Source organism: Varroa jacobsoni, unplaced genomic scaffold (assembly GCF_002532875.2).
Source record: "Varroa jacobsoni isolate VJ856 unplaced genomic scaffold, vjacob_1.0 scaffold_1198, whole genome shotgun sequence".
In the NCBI taxonomy this organism is placed as follows: domain Eukaryota; kingdom Metazoa; phylum Arthropoda; class Arachnida; order Mesostigmata; family Varroidae; genus Varroa; species Varroa jacobsoni.
The window spans coordinates 65,897-87,199 of NW_019214100.1; the positions used below are offsets into that span (position 1 = coordinate 65,897).

The 21,303-nt window shown below is 43.0% G+C and overlaps 1 protein-coding gene across 10 annotated transcripts in view; it reads left to right on the forward strand.

Annotated features, from left to right (window-relative positions):
• The window catches only part of LOC111267531 (transmembrane protein 198), a 64,886-nt gene that overhangs the window by 24,125 nt on the left and 19,458 nt on the right, over positions 1-21,303 (forward strand). For 5 of the 10 annotated variants that reach the window (XR_002684690.2, XR_015313852.1, XR_015313854.1 and 2 more), the window contains exons 2-3: positions 2,970-3,143; positions 3,453-3,708. The exons of 2 other annotated variants lie outside the window; for them this stretch is intronic. The gene's annotated coding sequence lies outside the window, so the exon portion shown is untranslated. Of the gene's footprint in view, positions 1-866; positions 1,735-2,969; positions 3,144-3,452; positions 3,709-18,258; positions 18,501-21,303 lie in introns of those variants that run through there. 3 more of the 10 variants (XR_002684689.2, XR_015313853.1, XM_022845808.2) reach the window with 3 other exon arrangements.

The window sequence follows — 21,303 nt, forward strand, 5'->3', positions numbered from 1 at the left end:
GTCGCATATTTTGAGACAGTTTATCGGTAACAGATATATATATTTGTCCATCCGTTGTTTGGTAACGTGAGTGGCACGGGTTGTTTTTTGACGTGTCATAGCATGGCTTCTGGTAACCGGAAATCTCAAACACCTGGCTACATGCTGAGTACAAGGGATCAATCTCGTTCATCGGCCGCTGTGAAGTTTAGATTCATATAACTACTAATCACTCTATTGGACTGAGGAATAATGTAATCATTTTGAACTTTTTAAATAGCGCGTAGGCAATTACTTTCACCTACCGCGAGCTGTGCGCGACGGTTTGCGCCTACGTCAAAAGTGACGTCTCATGATAGTATCTCAACTAGAAGTACCCAGTCGGCTTGGACGTCGACTATCGGTATCAACATTGACGAATTGATTTTGCTTACCTCTGGCGTGCTTTTACCATCACTAAATCAATGAAACCGTGTGGGACAAAAGTTGCCGCCTTTCAAAGTTTGTGAGGTAACTTCATTTAGTCACTCGCCGCACGAACTTAATTAGAAACTTATTGTAGCTAGACAGCTATTCATGTTGAAATGTACCCAGCTAAACAATTGCAACATACTTCTACTATTGCATGGGACCTTAAGTTATTTCGGCTGTGACGTTTGTATTATTTAGGGAAGCAAGTGTGTAATATTACGAAATTGCTAAACACATGCCCATGTGTCGTCAACGTGATTATTATGATTCTTGTTGTTAGTATCATGAAAATTTAAGCGTCAGAGACTGCAGAGTCCATTTGAGTCGATTTATGACGAGCGAAAAGTTGTGTCGTTCTATGAATCGTCTATTAGTAAAACGGAAGTGTCTTTCCGGAACGGTGGGTTCAGCGAGAACGAAGTGGTGCACACGAGACACCGAAGCTACTTCACTTCAAGGCCTTCGCACATTGAGTCGTTATTGTTGATTGCGCTTTTTGTCTCCCAGACAAGATTTCACTTCGCGAAGCAAATGTCATCGTTATCGTTCGTCTGTCGAGCTGAAGCGTCCAATCAGGAGCCCACACCATTGCGCTAATGACAATGATTGTCAAACTCTATGTATTCTAAACGCGTTCTTTTCCTGATGTCTTCTTTTTTGTTCAGGCCATTTTCGCTTTTATAAGTTACTACTAGCAAGTCCCTTCCGAATGATGCCTCTTATCCGATTTGGCGATGTTGAGCCGTAATAAAACTGCTACGTCCAACTGACTCTATCAATCAACATTTGCTCTGCACTGCGCAAAAAGCCGCTGATGGCAGAGAGAAAGAAAGGTGCTGGTCACAGTTGAGATAGTAATGACGCCTGGGCAGTTGAGCGTATTGTTATGACTGAGCGTCAGTGTGTAGAATGCTGGACGCTGGCGCCAGCGTCACGGTCGGCATTCTCCTCAGCGGGGAGACGTCTAATAAAACGTCCGTCGCCCAAACAACTGCCAGTGACTGGCGGCGATCAGACGAAAATCGCTCCCGTTTGCGAGTTAGTCGTATCATTTACATTTATTTATACGTCCAAGTAGCTAGTGAACTTATGTTGGCTACTAATCTGGACAAGGAAGCTGAACCGCATTGGCTGTAAACTACTGATTTCTTGCTATTGCTGCTTCGTCCATTGACGTTCGGTCGTCTCCTCTACTAACACTGAAATGACGTGAAACGTATTACGCTCTAGTCAGATTGACTCACATCGTACAAGGCAGGTCGGAGTGCACGGCTGGACATCTTGGTAAGGATGGCTGAATGAATGATGCTAATGGCTCTTCAGTTCAGACTAACTGATGTGCGGACAAACAAACAGATACACGCGTACACGACAAAACACCAGGATATAGTGACTAGTTCCGGAGCAGATAACAGAGATACTAGCTATAACAACCTATGTATTAGATATAAATAGATAATGCGCTTTCATAATTATATGTTATGGCTAACCGGTTTGCGAATACGGATAGACCCAGATGACCTTACAATTCGGAAAATTTGATATCGTGCTCGATGGATAAGTACCTAGCGTAGACAAAGAGAAAAAAAAAGGATACGGAAGATGCTTGTTTCAGAACCCAGGTGATGACTGCTTACGTCATCACAATAATAATCAACCGCTATCTGGTTTGCGAAGCAAGTGGTTAGGTGGTGAATCGACCTATTAACACCTACAACCTAGAAGAATGCGACGCAATAAGCAGCCTTTTGTTTGCTGACGTACGCAGAGCTCTAACTGAGGTTTATCTACCATGTTGTATAGTACCATTTACCATTATAACTGCAAGGAAAATGAGGCCAGTATATAGAACGTATGTTTGTTCCTTCCATTGGATTTTTCATCGCTACGAACAAGACGTCCTCCTTGTCAATGGCTGGCTGTTGCAGCTGTTTCGGAAGCACTCTAACGTGATCGCTTTATAGGAGAAGACTTATAAATGACGATTCTACGATCTATGCAATGATGAGAGGTTTCACTAGAAACTTTGTGCCAGACGTATCTGTCTGATCAAGAAGCATCTTTCTTTAATTGGGTCAGTCTGCTAAGGCCATCATGGCGACATTGCAACGCTATTGTATGTGTAGCGTGTTAATACAAAAGCAAAAATTGCCTAGTGTTGATAGATGGCCTTGTCAGGAAGAATTGTCACAAAATGAATCTAATTAGCTTTGGTCCTGGCCATTAATTAAAGTTACATCGCAACAGCAAAAACTAAAAAAGCCTTGTTGCACCTGTACGCACACAGCTTAAAGGAGCAAGCAATTACTGGAACATTACATTAAATGCTTTTTAGATGGCCTGTTCACATATAGGTAATATGAAAGCGCCAATCGCTTCAATCAGTACTGAATAAACACGGATACGGCAACAGCCACCCTGTCCACTTTAAAGGTACGCCCTCAGTATAATAACAACAACGTAATGCATGTTTATACGAGTGGAATACAACATAATCGTTAGCTAATCATACTTTTCAGTGTTCAACGAGAGGCGTTACATTGTCAGGCACCGTTGAGTTGAAACACAGTCCAATCAGTAATATCAGCCTGCCATCTGCGATGCGTTTTTGTACGCGTACAAAGGCCGTAATGTTCTAATTTACCTCGTGGACGTATATTTCTCTATACACTGAAGAATAACAATCATGATGGGTAACGTATATGATAGCTCGATATCGTTAGCGTTCAAATTTATATGTTCTTACGTCAGGCTTTTCATTATGGCTAGCAGGCTATAGCGTGTTCTGGTCCTCTGTTATTGGTGATTCTCTGTTGTCCATCAAGGCACTGTTGTTTGAGCTGTACTGAAAAATGAGAAATGGCTTATGAACGTAAATCACCGATATTGAAGGAGAACTTATTCTTTTCAACAGCCTATGTATCTTAGCAGTATACCTATGTAATGCCAGGAAGCAATTTAAAGAACAAGCGATTAATGAAATCTTTGTCTTCTATTTTCAGGTTAGGCCGTGCTGCTGAAGAATCATCGCCATTTAATTCGTATCGAAATAAGATAGTTGTATATTTGAAACGGTATATAGCACCAGCCGACTGAATGTGTCAATGTCCATAAAAGATTCAACACGCGGTTTGTGTGTGCGCAAATAAAGCGCTAGCTATATTTGGGCAAAAATGCCCTCATATGCTACTGTTTAGCAGATGCCCAATAATCGATCCTCGTTATCTAGAATAAAGTGATTCACAAATCCATGGAAAAGATCCGATTCTTAATATAAGCACTGATTAGCACCTCGACCTGTGTGCATCGTCAGTATTCGCGCATAAAAGTACGATGGTCATCTTGTAGGTGTGCATAGATGCGATATGACTGCAGGCCTCTGGCTAATCCCGTTCAATGCAGCGGTTACCGTCGCGTATATGAGTCTTTTTCGAAGCAAATTATGATGACTTGGTAGGGCTTTTGTGCATTGTCGTCAATTAAGAACCTGGATCTGCACACACATTCATATACATATTTAAGAAATAAGCGGCGACGAGTAGACCTATGCTGACCCAGAATCACGTCATGCTCGGCGACCTCAAGTCAACATGCGAAATTGAAGTATACGCTAACAGACGAGAAACATCTGCAGGCCTGTTAAGACAATTGCTCCTTTTCTAGTAACGCCCACGATTTTTTACGTTATCTTAGCGACGAGATTAGCCGACCAGCTACATGAACGCTGTGGCGTCGGCCGGTCAGTTTCGTCAGTAGGTTGAACAAGCATACAAGTTTCATAGCGTCGACACATGGCTATGATCTGTGGGTAAAGAACATACGTTTCAAAAAGCGCGGTATAAGGAACAAACGAAAAGCTGACAGGTATAGTTACGATGATTCGAAGTTGACGACTTTCTTCGTTCTCGGTGGGGAGTTTTCGTTGAAGTGAACGAAGCAGTATAGTATTAAACTCATTGTGACACTCCCCAGGCTTACCTACCATCGAACGTTGACGCTTTTGGAAGTGCTTGCTCAGCTCAGTGCAGAGCGGACTGCTCTAGCTCTCGACATTTTTTTATGTATTTTGTTATTAAAGAATAACTATGGTGCCAGATATCACATAGTATATTGCGCTTAGGTAGTTTGAGTGGAGCGCAAGTAAAAGACGAGTGTTTTTTGCATAAGCTGTAGAAACGTGTCTACGGTGATATGTTTTTCCCTATTTGTAGTTAATTTATTATCCTTAGTCAAGAAACGACAGTAGTTTTTCTATGCGCAGAAGGCCTTCTGAATGAATTTCGAGAGAAGCTGGCCATATAGGCTATTGAATAGACGAAAAAAAAAATATGCACCGAGCCAAAGAAGAAAAAGAACATTCTTTTAATAATATAGAAATATTGATAAAACAAGTTTGCGATATTAGAAATAATGAAATTAATCATTAGTTGCTTTGCTCGTATGGAGATTGTATTGGTAATTGCCGTATCACTGTTATTATTACGGTGATTATTGAAACGGACCCACGAGGCGTTACAGCGACGTTATCACTGTTCGCATCAGGTGTCTGCTGTTACTCGTATCAGTGACTGTAACTTAACTTATGCTCATGTCGAACACGGCCTGGCTTAAGCTTTTCATCCATCAGACTCTCCCCGCTGAGCCTCATTTCGCTCCAAGGCAACAGCTGTGCGGCGGCGCCTATACCGCCAACGACGTTCGTAAATTGTTTCCCTCTACTGTCTCAACGCAAACATCTCTGGGGATTCAACCTGTCAGTGTCAAAAAGGCTGAATCCCAAAGGCGCTCAGAGAATCATCGATATTTCCTAATAGGGAGATGCCACTTGATGCATCTACTGCGGACGCTCAAAACGTCTATTCGAGTTCACCTAGCAGTCGTTTGCTATTTAACGGCGATTTCAATATTTCGGCCCACGACACGACTGAAGTGGCCGTAACGACGTTCATCCAACATCCATCGCATCGATAATGCGGCCTGCGTCCGTCCTTTACCGCAGCCAGTCGTCGTCGCCTCTGCCGCGCGTCTGCTGCGACCCGCTTGTCGGAACGGAAGGAACTGCGGGAAATACGAATTTAAGGTTTGATATATTCTTGTGATGAGTGTCGCTCATCGTAGCCACTTCTAGTCAAGCCGCATTTGGGTCCGACGAGCTATTGCTGAGTCTTCCTAGTTACTGCGTGTAGCTACAATCGCAGAGTGGTTGTAGCTCTCTTCTTTGGTTGGCGGCAGATTAGGGGTAAAGCAGTGAGTCGAGACGCCACCGGGAAGCCTAGAGCTGGCACGAAAACGTGCCGATATAGTAACAGAGCGGCGGATCCACTTTTTTCAGTGGCGACGCAAACTGACAGAGAAGTACGGTACGAAAGACAGGTCTACACATTTCGACGCGCTTACACATCCCTCGATTTCTATTTTGCACATGTTTACTTTTAGAACTTGGAACGTTCGTTGAGGCGGTACAAGCAGATAGAGGCGTGTTTACCCTCTTTTCCGGTTCAAGCAAAAACTGCATGACATTTTGTGCGGATCGATCCGGTCTTTTGTTTTTCTTCGCTCAACTTTTGTAGCGTCGCGATAAGTTGTTTATCACAAGTATTGCTAATCGGTAGCGTATAGATCTTACGGTTTGATCCGTTGTAGAAGCAAGACATTGGGTGGGATTTTTTTGTGTACAATATCGATGTGGAACGGTCTATTAGCATTCACGATGAGAAGATGGGTTGTCACCCGTCGACTTTTTCCCTTTACCGTAAAGAATACTTTTCATCCTGGTTCTTCATTTGCATTATTCGATCTTACTGCCGCAGTGACACCAAATAGAAGCAGTCGAAACCCTTCTGTTTGTCGACATGTCGTCACGTGAGCTAGATTAGGAAATTTTCTTTCAGCAATAAAACTTATTTTCTGCTGGCATGACACGCTTGCGTACATCCACAAAGGTTTCGCGAACTGTTTTGGTAACTGCACCGAAAATCGAAAGCATATATTCTATTTGCTTCTCTAATCGAGCGCAGGGTGGGGCAAAGAACTAGCGTGAGTAAAAAAAAAAAGCGTTCAAACGATTTAAGTCGGCGAGGTTTTGGTGCTCGGCGTGTTAGCCGAAGGGATTTCTTTTCCCAGCTACCGCCAGGTTCCTTGCTTTGGATGGCTATGTGAAAGACTGGGTTCATGTTTGGGTGTATATGTATCAACGTTCAGCTTTAAACTCGTTAGAAGCTTTGACAAGTTACGTTGAATTTACGTAAAACACGATGAATTCAGAGTTTATCTGGCATCGCTTCGAGTTGATATCATGACGTGTTGGCTTATTACTACAGCAAGGAACTTCTCGTCGGTTTTACAATGGCTTGTGTACCTTTGATGTTTGTAGTTTCCATTTTCATTTACGATAGCGGATGTCGGCTTTCGTACGTGAAGACTGTCTGCCATAAATGGTTCAGCCATTAACAAAAGTCGCTGGCCTCTATGCTATTTAGAAGAGTGCTCAATGGCGGCAGAAGATACCGCCAATAGGTGCTGATTTGAGGCACTGAATAATAATGAGCGTTTCTGTATATATTAGCTTCCTCTGATAGGGATGTGCGCGCTGCTCAGTGGCTTGGAAATTTCACAGACTTTGTCCGCTTTGCAAAATCATACAGACGCAAACACAGCTTTCGTTATAATTGCAAAAACTGCTTTCGCTATGACACATTGAGGCACGTTGTTTCCTGTGCAAACTTTTTTTCCCGCTTACTGGATCAGTAGCTGTGGCTGTATTTCTTAGTTTTATTACATACTGTAATAGTTCATCATTATTTATTTTCATCACTATGACGAGCCAACTAGATCCGGTCTTCGATCGCGCACGGTGACGAACAGGAGAGAGTCGCAATAACTGACCTCCGTAAATTTTTCTGAGCCATGAATCAGAACACGACAACACGTAAAAGTGATAAAAATCAGCTGACATTCGTTCTATAGAACCGGGAATGATTCATTTCCACCGCGTCACTGACATTGGACAATATTGTCTCTCCGTACTAAACGAGAGCCAGGCGCGTTGTTTGTCAACTACGAAGTTTGCCAGTTTTCACTGAACAGTTGAAATAAGCAACGTGACAGTAAGCGGTGCGAAACGTTAAGTAAGTTGAAATACCTTCAAATGAGGAAAACGAACTTATCTATGAAGGAGTTCGATTGAAGGAACGGCGATTTGGTAGTGGATAGGACAGAACTTTAGTCTTGGCTCACATACAGTGTTTTCTTTACCGCTAATTTTTACACAAGGGAAGCATTTACTTGTTTGTTGTTACTAGACGCCGATGTTATCGCTTGATAGAAAAACGACTGGAGACAAATTGACGCCCGATCAGACACGAGCCCGATGAGCGCGAAAGTTTCATCCGGACGCGTTCTGAAATAGTTAGTTAGAAACTATCTGCCTACGGTGTTGCATCTTCCGTCTTGCCACTACAAAAATCAGGCCCTTTTATGGTTAGCATCGCGGTGCCTTGGAACGCTCGTTTACCTGTGGGATTTGCTCACGTGATGATGACGCAAATATCATGGATACGTAATATGATTTCATCTTCATATACGTATGACACTGCAGATTCAATTATTTTCCTGAAAGATATTGTCCGCAACGTGGTCTGGACATTGGAAATTGCTATATAGTTCAGCTATTAAATGGAGAGAGATAATATATTTCGCCACAGATAAAAGTACTAGATTAAGCCAACAATAGGCCGTGACTGATAGTTTTTGACATGAAGTAAAAGGAAATGTTTAATTTATCGGCACTTATTTGCTGATCTGCCGTACGATGTAGCTTACTAATTCACTGAGGCCAGAGTAAACGCCTTTGTTGGAAGCTGCACCTTCAACCACCAGCATGGGATCAACCTACTTGCAGATCCCTTTCGAATTAAACTTGCCTTGACATTCGAACACGGGTCAAAAAGTACAGTTCGGATGCTATTACCCATGGAATAGTTATCCCTACACCGAATGTAGGCGTTGATTGCTCAGAACATCGGAAACGTGGTAAGTTGCCACTTTGATGACAGGACAAACGAGCGTTCGTCGGTTCCTTTTAAGTGAAGTCTATATATATATATATATATATATATGTGTAAAGTGATATAGTTAGATCGATGCATGCATCCGTATCAATGGATGCGATAATAGTGAACTACCTGACAACATGTCCTATAGCCCCAGGGTGATATTGATAATAGGATGAACACTAACTCGAAAGTCCAGGAAAAAAGAGCTATGCCAGAATACAAGAGAGCAGAATGACAGAGACGCACGATTCACTCGAGGATAAATTCTCATGGAGAATGGTTTTTACAAATGGTTTCACCTACAGCAGAAATGCAAAAGTGCTGATTCTGCCGACTCCACCCACGCCCAGATCCAGCCCTACAGTTGGTTCTGCTTTTTCGCATTGGCTACGCTCTTCGGTGCGGGTTTATGAGTGTAAATATTGTTTTTTAGTTGCTACGTGGAAGACCAGATCAAATCAAAGCTAAACACGTACCACACAGATATTGGTAGAAATGGTAGTCACATGTAGTCCATGTTTTTTTTTGTCTGGAAAGCATCTTCCTTTTATTCTATAATGGGTAGGATAAATCGAACGACATTCGAAACGCGTCCCGCTTCCCGTGACTATTTTGATAAGGCGGACAGGAGAACGAGCATAACGATCGTTTCTCGTTGCTGCTGCCGGTATTTATTGCCCGTTTGTAGCCATAGCATTTGTGGATGTGTAACGGTAGCACCGTTACCAACTGTTGGTGGTGTGCCGCAAAAAGTGGCATCCTACCAACGTAGCCCCTGTACTCGTCTTGCCTCTTATTGACGGTTACTGTTTCGACCATAGACCCACACGAACGCACATACGAAATTTCGATGGCGGCAAGACGTCAACTGTAGTCAGTCAGCCACTGCCATGTGAAGTATCAGCATGTAAATATAATTGACTGTTACAAACGAGTCCGACGGATTTTGAAATGGAACAGCTTTTGGATTACCCACCATTAGCAGACACAAACTTTAGTAGTTGTGTACGCTACTTTAGTTGGCAAACTTACGGATGGAAACCGGTTGGGTTAACTATGACATTGGGTAGAGAAGCTGCAACCGAATGCGCGGTACGCAAATAATGCAAGCGTTTCAAGAACGAAGATTGGAGGGTTGAAGAGGAGCAATGAGGTGACCGGATATCGGGGTCCAAAGGGTAAGAACGCGATGCCGCGATCTAAGAGACACTTCACGAAAGCCCAGCTCGAAGCCTGATGGTGTTGTCGGCCGAAACTAACGTTTCATATGTGAAGTGTTACAGAATTATAATCCAAACACTGAAAATGTGGGAAGTAAGTAAAAAATGGGTCCGCCGCGAGTGCAAAATTTTCTACATGTGATTAACGGTACTTTAATTAAAAAAAGAAAGACCTCCCCGGAGGACACGGTCGCCGTATATTAGGAATTTCCTGATCCGTACGTCAGTCAGAGAGGGTCTGGGCGAGGGAACGGCATTGCCCTGGAACGAAGTCGAATTCAGTGACAGCGTCGAGTAGATCCGAAGGTAAGGTGATGGTAATATTTGCAAATATTAAAAGCATCCGCTACGACAGGATAGTCGCCAAAAATGAAACAATGAATGCAGACCACTATCTCGGGTTCTTCAAGAAATTCACGGACCGTTGGCAATCGAAAGCTCGCAGTCTAGTTACTTGATGACAACCTCAGGCCTCATCATTATGCTTCAGTTACTTCCTGGACTGAGTGAACGAAGATCCAACGTTAGTTTCAATCCGCTTATTTTCTCGACGGAAGTCCATGTGATTACGGGGCGTTCCATGCACTAGAAAGGCGACTTGCAGACCAGCATGCTCTATTGTCGAGAGGTCATAGATAGAGAATTAAATATGCGTAGACGATCGTCCAGAAACCGCTCGAGCGTCACGGCCATCAAGAAGAGTACCTTAAAAACTTCAAAATCATCGTTCTAGCCTAAAAGTCACCCTTCTCGAAAGCGTACTGGATTTGCTTGTAACAGGCATATAAGTCCGAAAAGTATTAACTGTTAAGCCAACATGAAAGTAAATATTTTTATATATTTAAATATAATCCTTTTAAACTTAAATGCGTGATTTTGATCGACAACCTTCTACCATTTTTCTGGTAACACCATAAGTCCATCACTGTAGAACGTTTACTATTGTAATAGGCGATATCTCCACTGCGACTATTAAGATCATTAGAAAGTTCCACAAAGGCCAAAACAGATGGTCTGATGACACACAGCTGGGCCGCACGGCAGATGCATTAATTAAATTTCCCATCCAGATTCTTTCTATTTTTTTGTAAAGGTATCTGTGGTCTGCTGGCATTATCGTGGTAAAAGACGGCACAACAGCTCGAAGCAATTAGTTGTTGTTAGGCGGCAGAGACTTACACGCGCGATTCCATTTGAATATTATTAAACACATAGGAATATGTTCTTTGGACCTTACTATAGATCGTCGTCCACTTTTTTCCTTGTGTGTCAGATGTGATTCACTCTTCATCACCTGTGTGATCAATCGCTTTAGGGATGGCTTGATTTCGCGGCGTTCCCATAGAGTTTTGTGGATAAATTTACGATTGAATCTATCGTTGCGCGGCAATTCGTGTAACAGCCAATCACCAAGTTTTTTTTCCACCCATCTTGCTTCCAGTGAATGTAAAAGTTCAATGATAAATGTTTAATTTCTCAGTAATACTCACGAATCGATCTGGGTTCACTTACGCGATACTTTCGTCAAATTTCTACCTATGTGGTCCGCCACTGTGAAGAGAGCCTTGCACATCGAAATGACCAGAACGAAAACGCCAAGAGTATCGTTAAACGGTGAAGTCTTTAGTGGATCTGAATAGCACTTCTGTCTATTTTGTAATAAAATTGTGAAATAATGAACTTGATAAAGAACTTCATTCATTTTCAAGCTGCTCTATCTCAAGTGTCAACATGTTAGCATGTGTCATGATAGTTAAGAAATCTCAGTTCTCGATCCAACCCGATTCATGTTGCCTTAGATACCTGACTTTAAAGCCATCGAGCTAGAAAAACAGGCAACACTTTTAACTAATATATATTCGGTACCTCGTCATAATGTACAGCCATAGACAGAGGCAGAAGTTCATAGGCGAACTGGGGGGTTGCCGTTGCTTCTGTGATTGCTTTTATTATTGCTATAACCGTCTCGTAGTTTAACAGTCGAAGGAGGAGAAAATGAAAACGTGCGAACGAAGGACCGGGACAAAATACGTACGTTTATGCCCACCGCTGTTCGGGCCTAGCTGTCAGCCAACCGTCGCTGTTAAAAATGATACCCTTTGCCGCCTTCACCGTGTGATGAGCATCAGCACGCAGCTGTCGGCGTTCGTTTCGATCTTACCACCGTCTATCGGTTTATCACTTGATATACGATAGCTCGGGTTTAGCTACCGCTGTTGATTCCAGGTAGAGTACCAGGATCCCAATATCGCGCACTACAACAAACAAGTGACGGGTACCACAGCCCCCGTCAGTTTTTCATTGTTGTACTAAATCAACTACATGTGTTATGTTACGTTCGATTAACATGGAAGTGGTTGTCTCGCGGATCTGTACTTGACAGCCAGAACATGTTAATAGCGCGTCAGTCCTCCATCTATTGAGGAAAATGCTGCTTACAATTTAGTTATTGAAATTGGTGCTGGGTCGCGGAATCAACAAGTTTGATTTCTATTAAACGTTACCGCGGTGGTTTGAAACCGGTAATGATCGAACAACGTTTGGGCTTCTGATCGTCGAATAGTTCTGTTTCATGATTTAGGTTGTGCGTCGTGCCCACACAACAGACGTCGCGCGGAACGCTTCAATTTCCTGTAATAATCCAAAATAAAAGGTTCAATGTTCACCACATCGAAAAATGGTTACGACATCACTACAATGTCGGGGTCGATAAATAAGGATCGAACAATCTACAGCAGCGTTTTGACAGCTCAGAATTCTACTTTTTGTTTCTTCCCAACCGAACTTTCTGAGCCATTTATATGTTCATATTATCACACGTATAGAGGAATCTAGTCAAAGGCCATTGCAAAACTCTGGACTGGGGTACTGATAGTCCTTCCTTCGAGAGTTGGGGGGTCATTTAGTTTAGCGGTCGGCTACAACGTGGGGAGAGATAACTATCATACAATACAAAGTTTCCTTTATGCAAATGATTTACAAAATTGTTACAATACAGTGACATAGGACGGACCCTTTGTAAACTTGTTTAGTAACTTGCCATGAAAACAAATCTTTAACAGTGTCAGGGGGCAACTTGCTCCGATTTACCAATGGATACACCATTAGGTAGATTATTTCGCTCAACTGATTTCAGATCTCCTTTTCCTTGTGGAAAGAAGCAATTTCCTTGTAGCATAGAGACTCACCACATTTCCATTGTACTCGTTTTAACAAATGGTCCTAAACATTTTATAAGATATTCATATTTTTTTTTTGCAGGTTTATATGAAAGTCGGGATTTCATAAAGTAGAAGTTTGTTACATAAGATCACATACTTTTAATAAGGATTACTGCTTTTGAACATTCAGCAACGTCGATTTTTAGATCTGCTTCGAAAGAGACAATCAAATTAATTTATATTGCACTTGGAAGGTAAGCGGTATCATTCGGCAGTTTCAATAGCAGCGCCTTTTCGGTTAGAAGGTACCATTTTAGTCTAGGATATAGTTGGGGCTGGCAAATGCATCTGTCGCCATATTTACCTCGGTGCAGATTTTTAAATTGCAGCCACGCAATTGACGTATAATAGGGACACCTTTGAATAAGAGCTTGACATCCTGAAACAATGTAGTGTATGCAAGAGAACCTAGAAGAGAGTCCTGTGAGACTCTGGACGAAACTATTGCACAAGATTTCACTTGGAGAAAAAGCCGGTCAGTTTCTCCGGGAGCTATACCGAGGGTGGGCATTTTTGAGAAAATAGGCCATGACTCATTCTATTTATTGTACGTGAATAATAAAGATAAAAGCTATAAAGTGCATTGTTTTAATATTAACTCATGTACTCTACTGCATGTGCAGACAAGCTAAGGAAAAACTGCAAAGCCAAAACTACGGAAGAATCTTGCCTCCATTTCTATTATTTCTAATGGTTTGTTTAACAGCTGTATTGTGATCAAGAGTACGATCATTTCCATTGATTCCTATACTTAGCTGCATCGCCGACTGATATATCGACAGAACACCTCGACTCGCACTTAATCAATTAACGTTCATATATACAAACGGTTAGGCGTATGGTTAGAAGTTCAAATATGGTGTGTATGTCTTGAAGGAAGAAAGCCACTTGTGCTCATAGCGGGTCACATGTTGTGGTTTCTGATCAGATTTCAGACCCGCCGAGAGATCAACTGAAAGGTTCAACAGCGAAATAGAAAATGTTCGAAGGAGAAGCCTGCTCCCGGACTCAGTCGGACAACCTCCTCCTTCTACTTTCCTAAAATCGAAGGATGCCTCACAGGCCCAAGCCAGTTCTTAAATCCTAGAGGCGCCGAACTGTGTACTTCTGCGTTCACGTACGAATAGAGCTTAATCAATGTGTCAGATTTCTTCTGAGCAGATGGACCATCATGGGAGCTGCGACCGGTTCGCGGTAGCTCAGAAACAGACAGCAGACGGCGTCGAACCTTGGCGGAAAGTAAACGTGGGCAACTGAGAAACCTCCCTATGAGTGAGGCACTTTGCCCATCAATCGGCTATCAATAAAGAAACGGCCAAAGAAAGACAACAGCATACAATCTATGGCGGTGTTTTTTCTGAGAGGACGGTCCCGGTGATAGAGACAGCAGCAGAAGGGAATCTCGACCGATATGAGAGAACTTTAAACACTGAATCAAGCTGCAAGCCTGTTGTTTTCGGAGGACCACGCGTACACTGAGTCACCTGGTCCAAGCGGGGAGTGGGCATGGGACGATGTCAAAGAGGGTTTCTATTGAAACATCATTTCGCAACGGCTGATCGTAGGCGAACGGCATAGAGCGAGTTGGAAAGATCCCTTCGTTCGAAAGGCCGAGGAATACATCCAACAAATACATTACAATATAAAGCCGACAAGGACAAATCGATAGGACACTGAGAACAGGTGTTTGAATATTTATTATATCGCATAGAAAGCATAAAATGCAGCATGGAGGGGGAAAGTTCAGTTTTTCAAAGTCAATTCGGTTCGCATGACTATTGTCCCAAATAAGCAAAAAATCTTGGCTTTCCGTCGGAAAGCATCGCAGCAATTTCGAAAAGTGATACTTGATTCTACGAAAACAAATAAGCAAACGTGGTAGGGTCGACTGTTATTTCTGTGGTTTCGTATTAGGTTTAGCTGGAAAAATGACCCGAGAAGGCTTTCAGACGCTCATAGAATCAATAAATTTATGGGTTTTGTTGTAAAAGTAGTCATTGTTTCGGTATTCGCTTTCATGGTTGGGGTACGCAATTCGATCCAAAGCTTTGATACAAGCTATTGTTACAGGCACAAGCTGGTTAAAATGGTGAATATCGCACATTCTCTTGTATCTGCCATGATGCTTCGGCTAAAAACGAACGACAGATGTAGCCTTTCCGAGCCTTTAGAAATACCATAGCGTGCCGTTTCTTGTTTGCGAGTGTCTGTTAGCGGTAGACAGAAACAATCACTTTCAATCCTGATGAAACTAAGGTACACACACATACATGTGTGTATTTATATGTATAAATCGCGCAAAGCGATTTTGTTCACATCGTTTAGTCAGGTTAGAAGAGAAGATCGCGCTCGCGTTCTTTAGTCGTTCTTCGAGAAGTGTTGTTTTTGAAGCGAACACCATCTCCAAATGTATCACTCCGCGCTGAAGCTCTTGCTTTGCCGGGAAGATGAGCGCACTGAAGAGTGCTTACAGCCGAACGAACGGGAAATCAAACAAGAACACTCAATTACTATAGTAAAAGTGAAAGAGGGGCCGTGTGTGGTACATGAGGTCGCTACTTTTCGCTGTTGTCAACCGATCCAAAATGACGCAAAACGCACCATAGCTGCCAATGTTACTGCTGGTGCCGCCCCAGAGCGATGGACCACGGCAGCTCGATACTGATGAACACGTTGGTCATTGTAACAACGACGACGATGACAACAAAACCTGACGTAACGATTTACTGCTAGCAACAATACGATTTATCCACTCAAGTGGACACTGAACGAATCACTGAACAGGTAGGTCAAGTACCATAGGTATAATGACTTTCGCGATGAACGCGGCCATTATACTTTATGGATCTGTTCTTGCGTGCGCAAGAATCGTTGGAGGACAATGGTGTAAGGAGAGCTAACGTGTTGGTTATGTGCTATTGACTAAGCCACAACATATGAACATATAGCTTCTTTTTGTGCCGAGAGGCTTCACATTGGAGGAAGAAGGACGTGGAAAATAGTGTAAGTTGAGTTGACATGGTGTTTCTTTCCGAATGGGGTACTTCTAAACGCGGTACTCTGCGGTAACATCCATTAGGTTGTATATTTTTAAATATCGGCTCCCCGTACGACTCTATAGCCACCTATCCATTTAAAGCTAGAAACTAGAAAATGCACACGGCTGCAAATGAACTTATCCAGCTAGGCCACAAACTCTGTCACGTGACAAAAAAATGATATCTGGTCAGAGTGTAGGCCGTAATTCTACTTCCGTTAGCATATGATTCTCATTTCATTTTCTATTAACTAGCGTCTCCAATGAGTAGACCTAGAAACTCTCCTCATTAAACGTGCCATATATAATATCATACGAATAAGGATACGCGTCCGTACGACAGCTGCTTTCCTCGCTGGTGACAATCGTAAACGGTGTACGCTATTTTGTTTATTGTCGTTGTTGTTGTTTTTGGGGTAGATCCAAATGCCCGATTATTCCAAGCACGGGTTTAACTGCATCCGTCGCCCCTCTGTCGTTGGACAGGAAGACAGACGCGACGTCCTGTTTATGGCACGGTAGCGGTAGCCATTTTACGAAAGACCGTTATTTTATTAAAGGAAATAGTGACTAGTCAACGTGATGTACAGTGGCGTTTATACAGACATGTTTATATAATCTACTATATTCCGGTGTTGCTCCAGAGGCGCTGAACGTTTGGGCTGGTTCTGCTACAGCAGAGGAAAACAATCAGCCATCTCATGTGAGATGATGCCATTTCTTTCTCGGATTCGTTGTTGCTGTCGTCGGTTTTCTCTACTGGCAACCCCAGATTTTCGTAGTCAGCAGCACCGTGCAAACGAGCACGCGTATCCATATAGACAGAGACCCACAGATATGCAAGCTTGTTGTTTCTCTACTGGTTTTTCGCCAGCGTGATGCACCGCGAGACAAGGATTTGGTACGTATACATAGCCAGACGTGCGTAGACACGCAGCTTTCGCCCGGTAAAACAGCAAGGCGCTTCCGACGACGATGATAATCACCGCTTGTAACGACATCAGAATGCCGCCCAGCAGAAGATCGAGAAGCGCCGCCGCTTCCACTGCGTTCGCTGTTCCTGTCGCTGCCGCCATCGCTCGTGGGCAAAAGACCCATTGAAGACGTTGATGGCGCTTGTCTGAAGCAACGGCAGTCAGGCGACGAAATTACTTACGTCTACTGCTGCCGTCGCAATGCCCGGTTCCACCATGGCATTATGGATAGAAAAGCTGTCTAGGAGGCTCGCGTAGAGGCGACCTCACGGCAACGGGTGCCGCTTGACACAAAGCGCGTACCACCGTTCGTTGGCTGGCCACTGCCTATGAACGTGATTGTGTGTCTCTATGGCCGTGTCGATGCCTGTCTTAATGCTGCCTGTAAGTGCTACGACTACTGCGGAATCATCGCGAGCGCTGATGGCAATGGTGCCAACGCCGCCAAAAAAGCAACAAGCAATCAGGGTCGGTCGGTCGGTCGGGTGGAAAATGCTCCAACTGGTGCACGAAGCGCTATACGAAGCCGCGTTGCTATATAAATTAAAATGTAAACAGTGTCTGCTAGCGTAGAAAGCCATCTGCAATATTTGTTGCTGTTACCGTTAGTGTTTTCAACGTCGTCGACTTACTCCAGCTATCTTGGTTAATTGGGGGAAAAATAGAACGAATACACTGCCCGGATTTCCGCCATGTTTCATGTAGGGTTAAGAAGGCGGCAAAAAAGAACGCTTTCGGCCAACGATTCCTACATATCCTCTACTACGGCGAACCCCGATGACGGTAACGAGAAAAACAGACAGAAGATCGCAGGAAAAAGAAGAACACTATCGTTGCGAAGAAAAACTCAAGTGGGAATCGCTAAAACGACTATGTCGAAACGTTTGGTAACAACATGTAATCCGCGTTGGCACGAGCGACTTCAGCGCAATGGGGCGATGTGCTAGCTAGTTCAGTATATGCAATCAAGCAAAGATCTTCATGGCAATAAAGGCTTAAATCAATCAACTAGACAATCTAGACAGAGATTAGTCGCTGAAGATGAAACATGTGCGTACTTACAACCAGTCTGGTCGAATAGGCGTCTCTAGTTTAATAATACTCTATGAATGAGGTGTTGTCAAAAGTAAGCGGTGTTAATCATTTCCAGAGAGCAACATAATGCTAATCAGTAATAATCGTATATGTTTTTGACCGTATTCGTTGGGTGACCGTTAGAAACAATAGAGGTCCAATTAATTGTGCGTATTGTTTCTGTTCCGCGTCCCTCTATGTGTGTTTAAAGTGGCTGGCGATACGTTGCGTACCGTCCGCCGTCTACGATACGACTAAAAATAGATAAGCAGGCAGATGAAAGGGCAAGAAGCTAGTGACACAATATTGCTCCGTTTGTGTTTGTTATTGCTACCGTAGGAACCAGTAGCAAGAAGTGGTATTGCCAAGCAAGTAAGCGGCTAGTGTAAGGCGTATCGTACGCGCAGGCGTGATCGAGCAATAGTAATAGTCGGGCGTGCGACGAACGGCTGTACGGAGGAAGGAAGAAGGTGTGGTTTGGTGTCTCCCTGCTGTTACTAATTGTTTGTGTGTGTTAATATGCAGGTACATGTGTCGCTAATGTCGTGTTTGTACGCTTGTGTTTGTGTTGCTATGTGTGTAACAATAACCCTGTCACTAATAGAATAAAACAATAATGACCGCAATCATACGCTATAGACAATGGTAACTCGTAACAACTCGGATGATGCTCAGCCGATGTCTTCATTTACTCGTTGCGATGATAGATTCTGCCCGTTCGTCCATTTCGGCTGCTGCTGTTGTCGACGAAAACGTGTGCCATAGCAGGACGGAACTAATCATAGACCGATCTGTGCTAAAGAAACGATTGGCAGAGGACAAAGAAAGAGGAAGAGAACGAGGCGGGAAGGGATCAGATTATTGATATTGTGATCGTACACCTAATGGTGCAGCAGATTTAAACGGGGGTTTCTGTCTGAACCTAAAGGCTAAATCGATCCAAGTAATCGTTTTGAGTAGTTGAAAAATGACCTACTAAAAGGCTGTTCAGCTGCTGATATCGGCTTGATGATAAACAGTCATATGATTTTTTTTGTCGCCGTAGTTAGTGTGCAGTACCTCCGCATTCGTCAGGATGTCGTCTATTACCCTTGGAGCGTTCGATCAACACGTGAATTGTTCGAACAGGTAACAGGGATCTGCTACATTTAATATTTCTAATCTAGAAAGGGGTACTGACTCATTACAGATCACTGTATAATAAAGAAGACCAGTTGAACAAGCGAGATTTATCGTTGCAACACAATATGTAGCCGAATGATGACGATGAATTTGATATTTCTCGTAAGTTAAGGACCTTTCGTTACCTTCTAACAAAGCAAACACAGATAGAAAAGTTGAATACAAGAAGAGAATTAGCTGAGTTCCTGTCGTGACCAAGCGCGCTCTGATTAATGATTTTTTTAATCATCGTTGTTGAACCATCTCTGTACGGCCCATAAATGCATGCAGGTCATCCCCAGGGGTGAGCTACAGCTGAGTGGAATTGTTGCCGCTGCTGTTTTATTTGCCCCGTCCAGGTTGGCCCCTTTACTGTAAACTAGTCGTATGTCTATATGTAGTTCTCGTAATCCCTAAGCCTTACTTGTTTTGTAGTTTTTCAATATTGAAGTGTCCTAAGTAATGGATATGCTAATATTAATGCGACACGACACGCTCGGGCACCGCAGCGCGCGAAGGGACCGCCTTAGCGTCGTCGGCACAGTCACACATCGCTTGCTTCCCCAAGCTCTATTTGTCGCAGCACCAAAAAGCTGTGCTGTCTTCCATGCACACTTTTTAATTATGAAGTTTCTAGATAAAGCCGCATTAACGGAAGCGGTGCATCTTCCAATATCGTTGACATTGTCATCGATATACTCGCCCAGCGTATCGGCATGGGGCTCATTGTCCATTCTAATATGACGAATTTCGCTGTTTTCTTCGAAGTTCCGTGGCACTCGTAAGAAGAAAACTTGAGTGTGCGTATCTAAATCTCGTTCGGCGTTAACGAAACAACTGCTCTACGGAAAAACTTACTTCATCTGATAGTGATAAGATGCGCATGCATACAATTACAATATATTAAACTACTAACGTTGTAAGCGTTGAATTTCAGTAGCAAGAAAATGCCCGTGTATGATCCTTATCTTAATCTATTGAGCATAGCCCCGGTGCTGCTGGCAGCATGGTAATGCTAGTGGTGAGCGCGTGCGTGAACGCTAGTAGCGATGTAGACTATGTCAACAATCCCTTTCTATCTTCTCAAATCGATCACGTGATGAGGATACGGTGACCAAGCAGAAACGTACGTGTACGTACTTTTGCCCATTTTTCACTATTTGTCGCTGAGCAAGTAAATATATGGTAGGTCAGCAGGCAGGCTGTGCTGCTCAATCCTATACCTGTAGATGGTCACGATTGTTATTTTATTATGCATTGATTAATGCGAAATTGATTGATCCCAATCATTATAATTTTTTACATCAGTTTTTAGCTACATTAGGAGATAATTTCGAATGTAGCCCTATTCAGGTCGGTTGTTCTTACCAGAGACATGTGGCAGACCTGCTACCTTTTCGTATCGTATCATAACGGGACACCCGTGAGACCCAGCGCTTTGCTATGATAAACAACTGGCGAAAATAAAAGCGCTATTAACCGCCGAACATGATTCTTATATACCCTATCTCAAACAACTATCTGGACTGTGGACGTTTACCGTACCAGCCGCGTGGGAGGAAGAGTAACAAAGGAAGAGCACGAAGACATGGAACGATGACCATTTTACTACATGGCTAGGCCGATCGTATTAAGGCAAAAAGATAGATAGCCTCTTGAACATCGACTATTCATTTTTCTGCCATAACAAACGGATGATGTTTTTCTTTTGTTCTCGTAATTGTTTGTTCTCTTTCCTCTTGTTACACCCCTTGATAGTGTCGGTCACTTGTATGTCCTTAGCTTCGTTTGTTGTTATATCTAACCTGTAAGATTTTTCTTTACTTATTTAGAGAGAAAATTGTACAGCTTTACGCATTTTGCTTGCATGACATATTAATCAAATCGTATCTATTGGCTGGAGATCATGGACCTTACGGATCCTTTGAAAGTTGGAAAGAAAGGTTGAAGTCATTCTCTGCGATTCCATCTGCTATTGCTCAGTGTCGATTAATGCTAACAGCCGTCCACGTTTGGATTTTTCCATGTTTCTCAGAAATATGTTCTGCATCACAGCTGAAGCGAGAGTTTTCCATATTATCGGTAACAGAAAATAGCGAATCGCAGCGATAT